We start from the raw sequence: 15183 nt of genomic DNA on the forward strand, positions 1-15183 counted from the left end.
CTGTGAGATCATGACCTGAGCCCAAGATTGAGTCGGATGCTTAACTGACTAAGCCACCCAGGTGCCCCATCTCCTTTAAAACCTTCAGAAAAAGGCAGCCATGCAACACCGAGGGCACACCAGCTTTGTGGCCTGTGACAGACTTTGTCAGGATCCCAGCGACTCCTTTGCAATCCTTATAATCTTAGGTGAATTACTGACCCCTCCCCTCAGGGCCTGGTTGCCTGGGTTGCAAAATGGGGCTAATGACCTTTAAGAGTTGGGAGGACAAAATAATATGCATTGTGTAACATACCTGGCAGTAATAGATTTTCATCTGGTGTTATTTCCTTTAAAGGTATTTTGAGTGTTGCACAGAATTGGTGCGGTAAAAACATTTTCTTCTCAAGTAGCTGCTAACCTCTAAAGGCAGGACAAATCCCCAAAGACCTCCGTATACCACATTGCTTACATGTGGCTACATAAACGGCTCAGCTCATGTTTCGGTATTCAGTAGCATGCAGGCTCCATATTTTCCTCCTTGTGCAGAAGCATCCTGCAGCGTTAGGACCAAGTGAAGGGGATACAGAAAATCAATCCAGGCAATTGCTTCTTCACTTTCTGATCAGTTCTTCCCAGGTTACCCCCAGCTTTGAAAGCATTTAATCTCTTCTGTGTAGACCAGTATCTACCACCACCCTGCAAGTGTTGCCATTAAAAGAAAGGTACAGAGACCTGTTATTTAAAGGTACAGAGACCTGTTTAATAACAGAGACCTGTTATGAAAATTTCTCTCTGGTCTTCCCTAATTTGCTGTTTTGTTAATAAAATCTGGGAGAGATTTTCATCTGTAATTTATATTTGAGCAATACTTTGATTTTAAACTTTTATAATTACTATGGTTTTGGGTTTGTTTTTTTTTAATTATCAGCTTTCACAGGCAGAATTTTATCTGTTTTTTAAGAACAAATATGAACATGTCTCTGTGGGAGCTCTTGCTTGTAATGGAAGTATAATATGTAATTCTTCCGGAGTGCTTTTCTCAAATAACTACCTGGACATGCTCCCAGACTTCAATAGTTAGAGCAGCTGAGGTTTGAGAGAGTAGGTTAACAAAGGGTTAAGGGTGAAGTAGGCTTTTGATGTTATCTCTTTATCTTTTTAATGTCTGGCAGGCGGCGGAACCAATAAAACTTGGTAATTATTCAGAATATTTACTGAAGGTGCTTCCAGTTTGGTCTCTTTCTTTATTCTTGAGGCCTTTTTTTTTTTTTACAGGTAGGTTCACTTCTTCAAAGCTTTGAAGATGGCTCCAAACTTGTCCTGGGCCCAAATTGCCAAGGAACACAACCCTTCCCTTTTATGTAACTATTACTGATACTTAATAACTTTTTCATTTCTCTTTGTTACTTTTGTATTAAGTTTCACCAGCCTATAGAAGAACTCAAATCATTTTATAGTTAAAATTGATGGTCTGAACTGCCTAGTTTTCTTGCAGTTTCTAGCTTTCCTTTTAATTGTTTCAGATCTGCCTGCTATCCTTTTTGTTGCTTCTCTGTTTTGCTATAGTTTTTTTTTGTTTTTTGTTTTTTTTTTCTGTTTGTTTTGTATTGGAGGCATAATGAACCACAAGAAAAAAAACCCCATGGAATATCGATCACATCCTAATAGTTTTAGAACATCAATACATACATTAAAAAAAAAACAAAACTTCATTTGATTAAAAAACATGCCTTTTCTTTCTTCTGTCACTTCCTTAGTGGCTTAAGAGATCTGTATTCAGTTTCCTTTAGGTTAGCAAGCCATGCTTTTGTCTTAGGTGTTTTTATTAAAATTCACAACCAGACAAACTTATCATTTGGATCCTAAAATTTAATAAAAATATAAATGCTTTTGGTTCCCATTTTCTTCCTAATTTCATAAGACATTATAATTGTTTCATTATGCTGAGAATATTCATGTCTGCCTCTTATCTGAGTTCCCTAAACCTTTCAGCAGTTAAGTTCACAGTGCATGAGCTTTACAGTGTAGCTAGAGAGCTTGGGCTGGGTCTGGTGACCAAGCAGAGCTAAGTGGAGCCCCTATCACTTTAGGTCTGTTAATTATATTCTTCCTTCAATATAGCTCTACAGAGACATAGACTTCTGCCATAGAAATGCAAATATTTCGATGAATACAGAATACATGATGTCACCAATGTGAAGTGGTCATGACATATTGGGCCAGTTCTCAACTCACTTGCCCACTCTGATCCATTTGTAGTAGTTGGGGGAAGCACTGGTTTTCTGAGATCACAACCCGGCTGATGGAAAAAAAAAATTCTGGAGTGATGATTCCCTCTATGCCTTTTCACAAAGGGAACAATGGTAATGGGAGAGCCATATATTTGCCATCTTTAATCTAGGCATGTATTATTTATTAAGAAAACAAAGAAGGGCTCCTTTTCATTTCATTTAGATGCCTCAGCTACAAACAGGAATCTGCTTGAAAGGTTCACATAACTCATTTCTGAACAACAACACCTATACAGTAGAGTCAAGTCTTATAAAAAAAGCAATGACACATGTAGAAGTTTATCATTATGAAAAGATTACAAGTTGTGTGGTTTGATTTCTCAGACCCAGCCCTCTCGTTTTATGAAACCAAAGATTTGTGACTACAGACCCACTTTCCTCCTTGGCAGCAGATACCTCAAAGTCTGTTGACATTTGAAAACCAGAGAAGCTGAACACTGACTCTCTAAACACTCTACTTCTAGAAAAGAGGTGATCTGATCTGTTTGACTGTGTTTGATGTGAAGTAGTGCAAGGGAGAGTGCACTGTGTGGTCACAGACGTGCTCTCAGGTTGGAAGCAGCCGCTTACTGGGACCCGTATCATTTCTGTTGCACCCTCCAATGGTAGGTTGTCGGCAAGTATTTATTACCCTTTCCGCACCATGTAAGTTAAATTCCTTTTCTAAGGCAATGGGGCCCTGAGGGAATGTCAAGGAAAGGGGGAGAGGGAGAGGAGTCTGGGATGAGATGTCTGGTTCTATAACCTCCTTCCAGGCCATTAGTTGATCTATTAGATCAGCTCCTCTCAACCTTTTGTGTGTAACTTTCCTGGCGGAGTTGTTGAATTATGTACAGCCACTTTCAGCAAGCTGTTTAGGTCAGGGGGCTTTTCTTTGGCATTTAGTTCCCACGTTCTTAAACAAAACCTCAATTTGCTAAGGTTTTTAACACTAGAAGCTTGTTCTTTTTATCCATTTTTATTATTTCTTCCATGCATTGTTATTCACAACACATCTGGCTGCAGGTTATGGCATTTTGGCTGCGTTTCACCATGCTAACCTCTGTTACCTCTCCTAGGGTTTAGGAAACAGTCCCCTCTGGATTGAAATATTAATGATCATAAGTACAACAGCAACCCCTCTGCTTTTCAAGTAATGCAATTCTAAGCCGAAGGGCAGCAGCACCAATTATAACTACAGGAATCCTATATACTCTCCCAGTAGGATACACAGATGCACACACAGGGACTCAGCTGGGCTCTGATACTTGTAACTCGATGCTTCCTTGTGCTTTGGTGTTTTGAGGCTCTAAAAGAGAAAAACGATTCTAGCAAGGAGATTTGGTTGGTGAGGAAGAACCACTCACAACTGCTGAGCTAGCTGTGTGGGAAATTGCCCTTAGGTGCATGGTAGGGCCTCCTCACCTCTGCTTATAACACTCAGTTGCGGAGATGAGGGAAGCCTGTGTGATTCTCAATTTCTCCTCGCTCCTCTGGCTGTTTTCAGTAATTAGAATAGCGTACCAGGGAATGTAGTACTAGATTTTATTTTTGGCTCAACTGCTACCTGAGAGACAGGCTCTTTGAGCCCCAGGACATTCAGCCCAAGGGTGAAAACAAATGAGCAAAGATTATAAAATGGGTCGAGTCACATGGGGTAGAGAGCCTGTTAGCAGAAACGGATGCACAGACCAAGTCTTTTGAGGCTGACTTTTCTGCTAGACTACTCTCTAACTTCAGGCTGACAGTCCAAAGCCTTAGACTATTAGAGGGCATAATCAGGTTTTGTAAAGGTCCATAGGTTCCCACCAGGAAGAAAGGAGAAAGAAAATGTAGAGCAGAGCACAGGCAAGGAAAAATGGAAGTATTTACATAAAAAGAGAGTTGAGCCCGAACAGTAATACTACAGAAAAGGAGAAAATGAAAATAGTTTCCAAGAAACAAAAAGGCAAAACAATAGGTGATTAATGACCAAATGAGAGTTATAGCATTTATTGAATACCTATAGTGTTCCAGGCACCATTCTAAGTGCTAGATATATATTGACCTCTAATTCTTGTAACCATCTTTTGAGGAAGAGAATATTTTTATCCCCATTTTACAGATGAGGAACTGGAAGTGCACAAAGTTTAAATAACTTGCTCAAGGTCAACGTTATACTCTTAACCATTATTCTTCAGCTTCCTCCTAAGAGCTGAAAGAGCCTTTCTAAGAAAAGATTGGAGCAGTTGCCCCGATAAAGATTGGTCCTCAAAAATCAGTAGAATTGAGCTATGCAGATGAATAGTATTAATAAAAGCATTTTAGTAACAGGATGTCTCCACAAAAGGGGATCTCTAAAAATTCATGGTTTTAAAAGATTGGTTAATTTCCTTACAGGAATTAATGAAGTCACTTTCCTTTGCCTCCGTAGCTTTGGATTCAGCTCTGGGTACAGTGAAATGATGAATTTTTCTTTTCCTTAAGCCATCAGTTGCTTGAATGTGATTTTTTTTTTTTTTACAGATATTCATCAATGACTAGTATTTTAATTTTTTTAAACGTGTATTTATTTTTGAGAGAGAGAGAGAGAGAGAGAGAGAGAGAGAGTGTGAGCCGGGGAGGGTCAGAGAGAGAAAGAGAGAGAGAGAGAGACAATCCAAAGTAGGCTCCAGGCTCTGAGCTGTCAGCACAGGGCCTGACGCAGGGCTCGAACTCTTGAACTGTGAGATCATGACCTGAACCAAAGTCGGACGCGTAACCGACTGAGCCACCCAGGTACACCTAAAGACTAGTATTTTGGTCTTCTGAAGAATGTTAACTGGAAACTTTAAAACTAATTTAAAAATAAAGTTGATGGAATAATATTAATATTTCACATAATTGGGAGTGCTCCTGATACACAAACAATATGTCAAGCATAAGCCCAATTTTATTAAAAAAATGTATATATGGGGGCACCTGGGTGGCCCAGTCAGTTAAGCGTCCAGCTCTTGATTTCAGCTCAGGTCATGATCTTACCATTTATGGGTTCGAGCCCTGTGTCCAGTTCTGCACTGGCAGCATGGAGCCTGCTTGGGATTCTCTCTCTCCCTATCTCTCTGCCCCTTTCCTGCTTGCACTCTGTCTCTCTCAAAATAAACAAATAAATAAACATTAAAAAAATAAAAATGTGTGTATGTATGTATATATGTATATGCACATATTTTAAAAGACTGGAAATATATACCTCCACTTATCTCTGAGACTATGAAAGCTTTCTGTTTATCTATTTACTTTTCTGAATTTCCTAGTTGTAAAAAATGACATGTATACCTGTATACGCAGAAAGGATGTTATTAAAAGTGAAAATAAACACAGTTCCAGCATCATGTTTTAGAAATGGTTTTGGTAGATACTTAATCAAGTTATGAATTCTAACCAACCCGCATATCCCTATCTCTGATTTTTATTTGAACTAAATCTTCTGACTTTATAAGCAAGATAAAACATTGACTTCCGAACCTAAAACAGGATTAGTCAAGCTTCTGAAGGTCAAAATGGAACCAATTCTCTATCACACATTGCAAAGAAAACTGTCAGCTCCTGGTCTAAACTTTGGGTCCGTGGAATCTTTTGCTGTCTTAGTGAATAGCACTGTTCAGTTGGAAGGAGAAAAGCAACATGTTAAAACTGTAAGAAACTATATCTCAAGGCAAGAATCAGCCCTATTTTATGTGTGTTATATTCAATTATTGCATCTGAATTCATGGAGCTCTTTGAGAGTGCCCACTCACTAGGAAGTTGGATATCTATGCACCTAGTTAAGTGCTAGAATGGACAATGGAATGAGTATACAGTAGCTGGAGACCAGAAAACTAAACTTATGAAAGTATTACATTTACATGTCCACGTTGCCATTTTCATTGATGGTGGAAGAAGGAAGCAAAAAGGACAAAGACGAGACTTTAAGAAGCACTCTTTGACTATGACTAATAAGGCATGAAAACCATTAAGATGTAGTATGAGGGCTGGTAAAGGGAAAGAATTTCAGAAGCAGTAAAACTACCTCAGAATGATTCTGATTGGAGAGAGGGGTTGCCCTCTTGGAAATCCATCCTTCTTACAGATTGACACAAACTTCACCAGCAAATGCTTTATCTGCTTACCTGGAGGTAATTCCTTAGGAACGCTACTTACCCTGCTTTAACTCGCCTGCCCAAATTCTAAACCCCTTAGAGAACTCGGTTAAAAACTGATGGCCCATTGAAATTAAAAGAGCAAAACAAATGGCCACAAAACAAATGAGTAAGTTATGCTTCTTCAGTTATTTAATGGTAGAACTGCTCACTGCCAGTTAGAAGTTGTGCAAGGGACAAGGGAAATGTTTATCTGAGTTTCATTGCATGGAGCTAAGAGTCTCCCTAGTCTTCCTATTGCATCCAGAGCACAGAAATTATGGATTTAGCACATGCTTTGTGCCTAACTGCTCGCTTCTTGGGCAGGAGTACCAATAACCTTGCCAAACACTTGCTCTGATGGGGCTATGTAGTCTTTCCTTGTTCATTGCCTGCTCGCCATCCTGATTTCTTACAGCAAAACAGATTTATGCCAACTGCAAAACTAATAAAAAAGTAAATATTTTTAACCAGTGTAGCAATAAATTAATTTCATGCCTATTTTAAATGGCCCTGTTAATAAAAATAGAACTCTTCTTGTGCTTGAGAATAACTGTATTGAAAATGTGATTTTGCTGGCTTTCTCCTCGGGATGTGACATCGCTCACAGCTCTTCCCAACTGCTGCCAGAAGCTGTGTCAGTCGTTGGTTGTGGGTGCTTAACAGCCATCTGGAAGGAAAGTTGGCATCACCTAGTTGAAGGCATATCTCAAATCGAGGGATTGTAGCTGCCATTGCAGTTAGTAAACACTGTAGCTTCCCTGCTGGATTGAATGTCTACTCCAAATTCCTGACGGGAAGAGAAAATCAAGAAAATCAAAGCATCACCTGAATGCTTTGCTGACTGGCAATTCATGAAGGCAGGAGTTTCTCTTTTAGCCCAGAACTCAAAGCAGATGACGTGTGGTCCATTTTCATTCGTAATCTTATTAATAGAGCCAGTCAACTGCTGCCCACGCTTAGAAAAAACGTGCAGGCCATGCTCCTTAGAAAGCAGAATTTGAAAGTTTTTCCTGGAAATAAATGAAGGAGCAGGAGGCATAGGATTATTTTGTTTTTTATTTACCTGACACTCCTGTCACCTGTTCTGGGAGGCATGGGCAATCATTTTATTGAATCCTCTTCTGCTATTTGCTGGACAGGATCCACTTTGCAAGTGTACTTCAAGAGTCCCCTTAAACTTTGGACTACAGGTAGCAAGCAGTAGAGATAAAACAGGAAACTTTTGTTGAGAACTCTTTACAATCTGATTACCTCTGGTTTATAAAACTGTACCTCAAAGCAGATGCGACCTGGCGTATTTTTTTCTAATGATTATTCTGAGAGACCTGGAGAGTGAGGATGGATAAATTCCAACCCACTGTTGTCCCTTCAAAATAAGCAAAATGTGCTTTTGTTGTCATTATGCTGTTCGTTTCTTCACTCTCGGAAGTATTTCCCAGGAAAGTTTGTCTTTTTTTTTTTAATTGAAGAATAATTGACATGTAATATTGTATTAGTTTCAGGCGTACAACATAGTGATTTGATAATTATATACACTATGAAATGGTCACCACAATGTCTAGTTACCACCTGTTGAAAGAGTTTGTCTTACATCCATCTTTTAAGCATGCATGCAATATGGGATCTTGGCATTTTTAAAGCCAGAAACACCAAGGAGAGTATGAGACAACAGAAAAATTTAAATGTAGAATCCAGATTGTCTGCTCGAATCTAATTAAAGAGCCCTGGGTTTACTGGTATGCTTAGGTGTTCCCATCATATACTTTAAGGAATAACCTGATACCATCTCTTGGTCCACTGTTGCTTTTACCAGAGTTTTAGGAGAAATACCTTTACAGTGGATTTCCATTTCTAGGGCCATAGCTGGTGGATTATAGGGTCATAAATAAATTAAAAAAAAAAAACCCTATTCTTTTGGTTCAGTCTTCTCCCTCAGATCTCACTGTAGCCTAACTCCTCTCTTTGGATTAGGTATAGAGGATTCCTTGTGTGCCTTAAATTTTGACATTTCCCTTGAAATTTCTATTGTTTTTGACCACTCCTAACTAGGTGCCAGATAAGGCCTCTCTACTGTCAAGAGAATCCAGTTGTTATTACTTCCTTCTTATCTGCTTTGGTTTTCAAGGAAGTACAACATTGTGTTTTCAGAGTCTCCCATAGACACCAGCAGAAAAGCTTTAATCTCTTTAGTTTTGGTGCACATTCTCTTCTCCTAATATGTCAGGTACTTGTCCATATGGAATCACTGGAAGTTTCTCATGTGACTGCGCTGTGAGAAAAGTCATAGCCTCTTTTGTATGACTGTGAAATTGTTCCTAAACTAAACCTGTTGCTTAACTTTAGTTGAATGGGTAGAGACCCATCACTTACTCAGATTATTTCAAGCAAAAGAGTATCTAGAGCAAAGATCCATGTGGCCCTGAATTTCAGTGGGAGCATTGTGAGAAATCTGGCTTCTCTGTTGACTACTTGGTGACTTCTTCTCTCCCACATCAACATTTCTGATGGAAGCTTTGCCTTTCTCTTACCTCCATTACACCTTCTCTACCAACTGTTTTTCTCAACTGATGGTCTTTGGTCCCTCATACTTCAAGCTTATGACAAGTCTTACAGTTCCACCTCTGATATTTTTTCAGTTCTCCCAAATAACTGTTAAAAGTATTTGGGGGAGGGGCTCTTGGGTGGCTCATCCGTTATGTGTCAGTTAAGCTGAGATTTTGGCTCAGGTCATGATCTCACAGTTTGTGAGTTTAAGGCCCTCACTGAGGTCCTCACTGACAGTCTAGAGCCTGCTTGGGATTCTCTCTCTCTCTCTCTCTCTCTCTCTCTCTCTCTCTCTCCCTCTCTGCCCCTCCTTCACTCTCTCTCAAAATAAATAGGTAAACTTAAAACAAAGTGTTTAAAAAAAGTCTTTTGGGTTTTCCAGAAGCTATTTCTTGAGAAGCCCTCTTCCATTTTTATTTTAAATAACAGGTTCCTTCAGAAGTTGATTGCTAAGCTTAAATTACTTGCCTTTGGTTTTTGTTCCACCTCTGGTCAGATCATCTCTGGCAAGGGTCTTAGAGTAAATACTGGGCCTAGGGATTGTGAAAGGACATTTCCTCATGGAAGAGGCTGTGTGCAGATTCTGCAAAGACTGACACCTGAGAAGCCAATTTTGGATTGAAAGTATTTCTACAGAACTACTGTGAATCAAACATACATTGAAAGATAAAGGAGGGACCAACTTTATTGTATTCTGAACTTGAACATTTTAATTTGTTATGTTTTGAATGACTCTTAAAGGAAAAATGTGAAATTATGAAACAGAATATTGCAATATTGTGACTTATACCAGATCTTTTCAAACTCTGTTGTTCTCTTTGTCTCGGGTATTCAATGCCAGTAGGTTGAAGGGTGTACATTTCTCTGAGATGGACCATACGTGCTGCTGTCTGAGGTTACTTTTCTGCTAGTAAGGCTGTGTGGAATATGGTGTTCATCATAATAGATCTAAATATAGTTTAGTTCGAGGAGAACATATGGTCTTTTGGTGTTGCTTAGGGCATGGTTTCACTGGACTGATTTCAATCGTGTACTTTTCTGTGTATGGCACTTAACAAAGTTATAGACAGTTTGAGCTGGGAGTGACCTAACATCATCTAATCCATTCTTTTCATGTTTACAGGAAAAGATTTGTCCAAAAACAGGTAATTAGTGTGGGTGTGGAAATTAGGAGCTATGTCTGCTGGATTTTAGGGTAAGGCTTTTTCTAATGTCTCATGCTACTGGCAAGGATGGATAAATCATATGGCTTTAAAATTATACTCATCAAGAGCCTTTTAAATACAGGTGAATAGAATAGAGCAAGTTATATAGATACTAACTAGAAATATCCTGAGGATGTAGAGACCTCTAACATGTATATCTGGTTCTGAGCCAAGATGCTGGGCTTTAATTTCCTCAAATGCTGTCAACATTTAAAATTTCCCTTGTATGTTTCTTTTGGGGACCCAATTTCTTTTGCCAATGAATAGGCAAGCAGGAACTAATAATGTACTTTCATTAGCTACATTCTTCTCCCTGATGTTATGAATTTCTTTATCTGATACTCTGTGCAAATGTTTTAGATGATAAGTTTTTACACAATGCCCAGCATAGCAGCTTATTATGTAGGTCCATAAAGAAAAAGGCTATATTTCGTACTGTAGGCTATGTTAATGTAATGGGGAAAATATTTAAGTTACTCTCCAAGGTAATATAACCACTTAACTATGATTCTATTTTTTTGATAGATCTCCAAACTTGGTGTTTTGGTCAAACAGCAGGTCATCAAATACCTCATCCATGATGCCTAAAAGAAAGTTCACTTCCTTAGCAAACACCTAGTTTTAACAAGATAAATGCTCATTGGATCAGTGAAAAAATGTTCTGTGAAGAACCAGGTACCTTGCTGGTACTTGACGTCTATGTCAATTATAGTTTAATGGAGGGCTTTTTTGTTTGTCTTGATATGGATAATAATTTCTAAGAATAGAGAACTTTACCTTGAAGCCAGTGCTGAATGAGATGTTTACTATCTTTGTGTTTATACCCTCACCCATTCACTGAGCAACCCAACAGGGGGTTGATAATCAATAAGAATTCCAACTTACAAATGCAAAAGAAATTATAGAATTAGAAAAAAATCATTTAAAAAACTCTTAAAATATTGGTTCTTAAAAATGGAAGCCAATGGCTTCTAAAACTATTTTAATAAAATTTTTAGGAACAGAATAATTAGTGGATTAGATTGACAATTCTTAAACCCACTGATGAATCTTAATCTCACAAAATTTGGGACCACCAGATATTATGTGCATCCTATTGGTGCCATAGAACATACGTAGCAGCCCCTATGAGGATTTTTGCCAAAAATAGTTCAACCTGAATTTAATTAAGCCCCTAGTCATAGCACCCAGTTCTTCAACAAATAAACAGCATAAGAAAAAAAAAGTGAGGGGGAACCAAGTGTAACGAGTAGACATTGCTAGGATCCTAATTCAAATACATCACTGTAAGAAGACTTTTTTTTGAGATCAAAGAAAATTGAGTATAGACTGGGTATTAGATTATACTCAAGGATATTAATTTTGTTGTGTGTGATAATTTTCTTGTGGCTATATTAAGATAATCTGTTAGAGATACATACTGATGTATTTACATGTGAAATGATACGATATTAGGAACTTATTTTAAAACAGTGATAAACAGAGGATGAGAGGGTAGATGAAATGAAGAATGGCATACTACTGATAATTTTTGAAGCTGGCTGATGGATCCATGGAAGATTATTATGCTCTTATCTCTGTTTTCATGTATGTTTCAAGATTTTAAAAATAAAAAGAATTACAGAAGAGCCAACAAAGGAAACTATGTCTTCATTCCAGAATATGTGAGATTTTTAAAACCAGAACTCAGGTTTGACTTGGTAAGAAAAGTAGATATTCTGGGGCACCTGGGTGGCTCAGTCGGGTGGCTGACTCTTGATTTCGGCTCAGGTCATGATCTCATGTTTTGTGGGATCAAGCCACGCATAGAGCTCTGTGCTCTCAGTGTGGAGGCTTCTTGGGATTCTCTCCCTGCCTCTCTGCCCCTTCCATGCTTGTGCTCTCTCTCTTTCTCTCAAAATAAATAAAAAACTTAAAGAAAAGAAAAGAAAAACAGATATTCTTCAAGTTCTCAACACTGAAAGCTGAAAACTTGTGTCTTAGGATAGGCTTGCTTTAGCTACTAGTTTGCTGTATTACTGCTTGTGTGTCCATAGGCATAGAGGTAGCATCGGTATTACAAAAATAGTAGTATCCACAATAAATGGTTGTAACGAGGTTTAAACATGAAAATGTATGTGAAACACCTGGTACGGTGCCCAGCATGCATTCATTCCTCAATAAATAAGGCTGTTGCTATCTTTGCTTCATTTAACAAAGACAGAGTAAGTGTCAGGTATATGCCAGACTTGTGCTAAATCTAGGGAGTTTTTATGAAGGAAGAAAAAAGAGATGTGGCATCTGCCTATGAACGATTCTTAATTTATTGGAAAAGTTGAATCTGAGGAGACTGGTGTTCTGTACATGTAAAAGAGGGTAAAATACCAGCAACTTCATGTGGTTCAACCAGGTAACTGAAGTGAGATATAATCACAGAGGTAGTGAGATGAAGTGTTTAAGATGACAGACTCTTGTGTCAGGTTGTCTGGGCTTGAAACTTGGCTCTGCATGAATTGTGTGATCCTGAATAAAGTCAGGATCTTTACTGTCTTCCTTCATGGTGCCTTCGTTCATGGTCTGTAAAATGGGGACATAAGAGTACTTACCTTATAGGATTGTTTTGAGGATTACACATAAAATTCAGACAATAGTACTTAGTACACAAAAAACCCTGTATATTATTGTAATCAATGCATGTCCAAAGTTATGGGAGGTGCATGTAATTATATATAATTTTTTAATGTTTATTTTTGAGAAAGAGAAAGAGTGAGAGAGGGGGAGGGGAAGAGAGAGAGGGGGACACAGAATCCAAAGCAGTTTCCAGGCTCTGAGGTTTCAGCACAGACCCTGACATGGGGCTCAAACTCATGAACTGGGAGACTGTGACCTGAGCAGAAGGTTAACTGAGCCACCAGGCGCCCCTTCATGCATGTAATTATAACAGGTGCCAGGGGTTGGTGCTGAGGGGATGATAGTTTCACAGAGAAAGTGTGACATTTGAACTTCACCAGGAAGAAGGAGCCACTCAGGCAAAGAAGATTACTCTAAGGACATTTTAGGCAAAGGGCCTGGAAATAGGAAAGAAGAGTTTCAGCAGCAGAAAGGAGTGGTGTGGGGAATGGAGTTTAGAACATGAGTCTGGAGGATGGAGAGGGGCTGCATGTGAAGTTATGATTGGTAGCCTGGGCGGCCTAGGTCTTGATAATTCAGTAGCAGAAGGAGTCATAGGAAAATTTTACCCAGAATAGTGACAGAAATGTGGTGATTAGTTGGAATGGAAGAAAGACTTGCTGGGAGTCTATAAAAATAACCTAGAGCCTTGCTATTCAAAGTGTGCATCCCTGGACCAGCAGGAAATGGGAATTCATGGGCACCATCCTCAGAACCTGAATTTTAACAAAATGTGCAGGTGATTCGTGAGCACACTGAAATTTGGGAAACACTGGTCTGGAGACAGCCCAGGAGTGCCTGGGCTAAGGCAGGGACACTGGGGATGTCAAACAGAGAATAAGGATCCACTAACGCATGTATTTAAGAGGTGAAACTGAAAAGATTTGACTGATAAGTTATGGGGGTCGAAGAGGGGGTGGTTGAAGAGGGTGCCCTGAGAATAAATCTGTGTTTCCTTATTAAGATTTCTGGATGGATGACTGGGAATGCAGGAAAAGGGGAAGTGTTGGGGAACAAAGGTGAGAAAAAGAATTCATTTTATGGCATGTTGATTTTAAGCAGCCTATGGGACATAGAAGATCCATAAAAAATGGACTGAGGAAAATGAAAGTACGTTATTAAGAAGAAAATCTGAAGAAAGTAGTTATCTTAACGTCAAGTGAGAAACCAATGATGACAAATGCTAGACATATCCTCTCTACTGTTCTTCTATAATAGAACAAGGGCACATTAGAATAGGTTCTCTAGTGTGCATTAAGTACTCTGAAAAATTTTTGAGCTTGTAAAGTCAAACATTCCTGGCTCCTCTGTTAAGTATAAATGCATAAAAATAAAACTGTAAGACACAACAGAGCTTGATAATTTGTACATAATTCTACCATGCAGACTTGGCAAGAATTCAGGCTCTGGAATTTGGAGAGGTTAGGGACTCCTGGTGATTTCTTGGCATCAATGTTAGTGGACTTTCTTTTTTAAACTTGGTTTAGAAGGATGTGGAGAATTCAGATATCTCAGTTCGCTATCTGCTGAGTTTAAATGAAATGCTACCCGGGGGTAGGTTTGAGAGGTTATTTAGCCAGATTGTAGAATCTCTAAATATGCAATCACTCTCCCACCCAGAGTTCCCAGATTTAGCAAATAAAAATACAGGATTCCTAGTTAGATTTGAATCTCATATAAACACAAACAGTTTTTTAGTATAAAAATATTAGACCAAATATTGCATGGGATATACATATACATGTGCTTAAAAAAAGAATCACTGTTTATTTGAAATTAAAATATACATAAGTATTATGTATTTTACCTGGCAATTCCTTCCAATGTCCTAGTTATGACAAAGAATGTATACACACACACACACACACACACACACACACACACACACAGTAAATTTTAGCAAATATTAATGTCCAAAGACTAAGCTGAGAAATTTTCAAGATGTTATGTAGAAATTTATAACATTAATTCATACAAACATCCAGTTTGGAGGAAAAAAACAGAATAGGCTTGTTAGGAACATTATGCCATGATTTTTCTTCCTGTGCTTATGATAAAATTACTAGTTTATTTTTTTAACCCCTACATACATTTTAGCACCTTGTTCCATAATGTTAATACAGCGTTTAGTGGGAAGACAGTCTATAATTAAGGCATAAGTTTTCAAACAAACTGCAGATGTAGAGCTGTGAGGGTAGGCTTGATGCTTGATTTGTAGGGGAGACTCTGATGTTAATCAGATGTGCTTCTACTTACCAAGACGATGTTGAAAATAAAGCTGTATTACAGGTAGTATCTAATACATATATATTAGATAATACATACATAGTATATATATATATGTGTGTGTGTATATATATGTGTATACACACACACACACACACACATATATAT

The 15183-nt window shown here is 38.4% G+C and overlaps 1 protein-coding gene and 1 long non-coding RNA gene across 7 annotated transcripts in view; both read left to right on the forward strand.

The window, feature by feature from the left end:
• The window catches only part of NXPH1 (neurexophilin 1), a 633630-nt gene that overhangs the window by 241116 nt on the left and 377331 nt on the right, over window positions 1-15183 (forward strand). The gene's annotated exons all lie outside the window — the stretch shown is intronic.
• On the forward strand, window positions 1263-11758 carry LOC122208138. 2 transcript variants are annotated; one of them, XR_006197123.1, is made up of 5 exons: window positions 1263-1343; window positions 2598-2744; window positions 10059-10080; window positions 10666-10815; window positions 11614-11758. It is a non-coding gene; the product is annotated as an uncharacterized LOC122208138 (long non-coding RNA). The 2 variants fall into 2 exon arrangements; XR_006197124.1 differs by lacking the exons at window positions 10059-10080; window positions 10666-10815.

Source organism: Panthera leo, chromosome A2 (assembly GCF_018350215.1).
Source record: "Panthera leo isolate Ple1 chromosome A2, P.leo_Ple1_pat1.1, whole genome shotgun sequence".
Classification (NCBI taxonomy): Eukaryota; Metazoa; Chordata; class Mammalia; order Carnivora; family Felidae; genus Panthera; species Panthera leo.